The sequence below is a fragment of the Carcharodon carcharias genome, assembly GCF_017639515.1.
Source record: "Carcharodon carcharias isolate sCarCar2 chromosome 27 unlocalized genomic scaffold, sCarCar2.pri SUPER_27_unloc_1, whole genome shotgun sequence".
In the NCBI taxonomy this organism is placed as follows: Eukaryota; Metazoa; Chordata; class Chondrichthyes; order Lamniformes; family Lamnidae; genus Carcharodon; species Carcharodon carcharias.
The window spans coordinates 920984-924611 of NW_024470624.1; positions in this window are offsets into that span (position 1 = coordinate 920984).

Below are 3628 nucleotides of genomic sequence, written 5' to 3' on the forward strand. Positions count from 1 at the left end.
GGAACGACCGACTGAATCCCTTCCCACACTCAGAGCAGGTCAATGACCTCTCCACGGTGTAAAATCGCTGGTGTCTCTGCAGGTGTGATGACAGAATTAATCCCTTTCCACACTCAGAGCTGGTGAATGGGCTCTACCCAGTGTGAACTCGCTGGTGAGTCAGCAAGGAAGATGAATCACTAAATCCCTTTCCACACTCAGAACAGGTGAATGGTCTCTCCCTGGTGTGAACTTGCTGATGGCTCTGCAGGTGGGATAACTGAGTGAATCCCTTCCCACACTTGCAGCAGGTGAAAGGTCTCTCCCCAGTGTGAACTCGCTGATGCATACGCAGGGCGGATAAAGCAGCGAACCCCTTCCCACACTCAAAGCGCGTGAACGGTCTCTCCCCCGGAGTGAACTCGCTGGTTTATCAGCAGGTGGAATGACCAAGTGAATCCCTTCCTACACTCAGAGCAGCTGAACGGCCTCTCCCCAGTGTGAACTGTCTGGTGCCTCAGCAGGTGGGACGACTGACTGAATCCCTTTCCACACTCAGAACAGGTGAATAACCTCTCCCCGGGTTAAAATCGCTGGTGTCTCTGCAGGTGTGATGACAGAATTAATCCCTTTCCACACTCAGAGCTGGTGAATGGGCTCTACCCAGTGTGAACTCGCTGGTGAGTCAGCAAGGAGCATGAATCACTAAATCCCTTCACACACTCAGAACAGGTGAATGGTTTCTCCCTGGTGTGAACTCGCTGCTGTCTCTGCAAGTGCGATAACTGAGTGAATCCCTTCCCACACTTGGAGCAGGTGAAAGGTCTCTCCCCGGTGTGAACTCGCTGATGCATCAGCAGGGCGGAAAAAGCAGCGAATCCCTTTCCACACTCAAAGCGCGTGAACTGTCTCTCCCCGGAGTGAACTCGCTGGTGTATCAGCAGATGGAATGACCAAGTGAATCCCTTCCTACACTCAGAACAGGTGAACGGCCTCTCCCCAGTGTGAACTGTCTGGTGCCTCAGCAGGTGGGACGACCGAGTGAATCCCTTCCTACACTCAGAACAGGTGAATGGTCTCTCCACGGTGTGAACTCGCTGCTGTCTCTGCAGGTTGGATGACCGAGTGAATCCTTTCCCGCTCTCAGAGCAGGTGAACGGCCTCTCCCCGGTGCGAACTCGCCAATGAGTCAGCAGGGAGGATGAATCACTAAACCACTTCCGACACTCAGAGTAGGTGAATGGCCTTTCCCCGCTTTGAACTCGCTGGGGTCACTGCTGGTGAGATGACACAATGAATCTCTTTCCACACTTGGAGCAGGTGAACGGTCTCTCCCCGGTGTGAACTCGCTGGTGACTCAGCAGCTTGGACGACCGAGTGAATCCCCTCCCACACACGGAACAGGTGAACGGCCTCTCCCCGGTGTGAACCCGCTGGTTTATATGCAGGTGGGATAACTGAGTGAATCCCCTCCCACACACGGAACAGGTGAAAGGCCTCTCCCCAGTGTGAACTCACTGGTGTCTCTGCAGGTGGGATAACTGAGTGAATCCCTTCCCACACTCAGAGCAGGTGAAGGTTCTCTCACCGGTGTGAACTCGCCGATGCATCCGCAGGGTGGATAAATCAGTGAATCTCTTTCCACACTCAGAGCAGGTGAACGGCCTCTCCCCAGCTGGTGTGCCAGCAGGTCACACAACCAAGTGAATCCCTTCCCAAACTCAGAGCAGGTGAATGGTCTCTCCCAAGTGTGAACTCGCTGGTGTATCTGCAGGTGGGGTAACGGAGTGAATCCCTTCCCACACTCAGAGCAGGTGAATGGCCTTTCACCGCTGTGAATTCGCTGGTGTCTCTAAGGTGAGATGACAGAATTAATCCCTTTCCACACTCAGAGCAGGTGAATGGCCTCTCCCCATTGTGAACTCGCTGGTGTATCTCCAGCCTGTAAAACTCAGTGAATCCTTTCCCACACTCATAGCAGGTGAACGGCCTCTCTCCAGTGTGAACTCGCTGGTGTCTCTGCAGGTGGGATGACCGAGTGAGTCCCTTCTCACACTCAGAGCAGGTGAACGGCCTCTCCCTGGTGTGATCTGTCGGGTTCCTCAGCAGGTGGGACGACCGAGTGAATCCCTTCCCACACTCAGAGCAGGTGAACGGCCTCTCCCCAGTGTGAACTGTCTGGTGCCTCAGCAGGTGGGACGACCGAGTGAATCCCTTCCTACATTCAAAGCAGGCAAAGGGACTCTCCTCGGTGTGAACTCGCTGGTGTCTCTGCAGGTGGGATAACTGATTGAATCCCTTCCCACAGTCAGAGCAGGTGAAGGGTCTCTTCCCGGTGTGATCTCACTGGTGTATATGCAGGTGGGATAACTGATTAAATCCCTTCCCACACTCAGAGCAGGTGAAGGGTCTCTCCCCGGTGTGAACTCGCCGACGCACCGCAGTGCGGATAAATCAGTGAACCTCTTTCCACACTCAGACCAGGTGAACGGTCTCTCCATGGTATGAACTCGCTGGTGTCTCAGCTGCTCGGATGAATCACTGAGTCCCTCCCCACACTTGGAGCAGGTGAACGGCTTCTTTCCGATGTGAACTCGCTGGTGTCTCTGCAGGTGGGATAACTGAGTGAATCCCTTCCCACAGTCAGAGCAGGTGAATGGCCTCACCCCGGTGTGAACTCGCGGGTGTCTCTGCAGGTGGGATAACTGAGTGAATCCCTTCCCACAGTCAGAAGAGGTGAGTGGTCTCTCCTCGCTGTGAACTCACTGATGTTTCTGCAGGTGGGATAACTGAGAGAATCCCTTCCTAAAGTCAGAGCAGGCGAAGGGTCTCTCCCCGGTGTGAACTCGCTGGTGCCTCAGCAGGTGGGACGACTGACTGAATCCCTTCCCACACTCAGAACAGGTCAATGACCTCTCCCCGGTGTAAAATCGCTGGTGTCTCTGCAGGTGTGATGACAGAATTAATCCCTTTCCACACTCAGAGCTGGTGAATGGGCTCTACCCAGTGTGAACTCGCTGGTGAGTCAGCAAGGAGGATGAATCACTAAATCCCTTTCCACACTCAGAACAGGTGAATGGTCTCTCCCTGGTGTGAACTCGCTGGTGTCTCTGCAGGTGGGATGACCGAGTGAGTCCCTTCTCACACTCAGAGCAGGTGAACGGCCTCTCCCTGGTGTGATCTGTCGGGTTCCTCAGCAGGTGGGGCGACCGAGTGAATCCCTTCCCACACTCAGAGCAGGTGAACGGCCTCTCCCCAGTGTGAACTGTCTGGTGCCTCAGCAGGTGGGACGACCGAGTGAATCCCTTCCTACATTCAAAGCAGGCAAAGGGACTCTCCTCGGTGTGAACTCGCTGGTGTCTCTGCAGGTGGGATAACTGATTGAATCCCTTCCCACAGTCAGAGCAGGTGAAGGGTCTCTTCCCGGTGTGATCTCACTGGTGTATATGCAGGTGGGATAACTGATTAAATCCCTTCCCACACTCAGAGCAGGTGAAGGGTCTCTCCCCGGTGTGAACTCGCCGACGCACCGCAGTGCGGATAAATCAGTGAACCTCTTTCCACACTCAGACCAGGTGAACGGTCTCTCCATGGTATGAACTCGCTGGTGTCTCAGCTGCTCGGATGAATCACTGAGTCCCTCCCCACA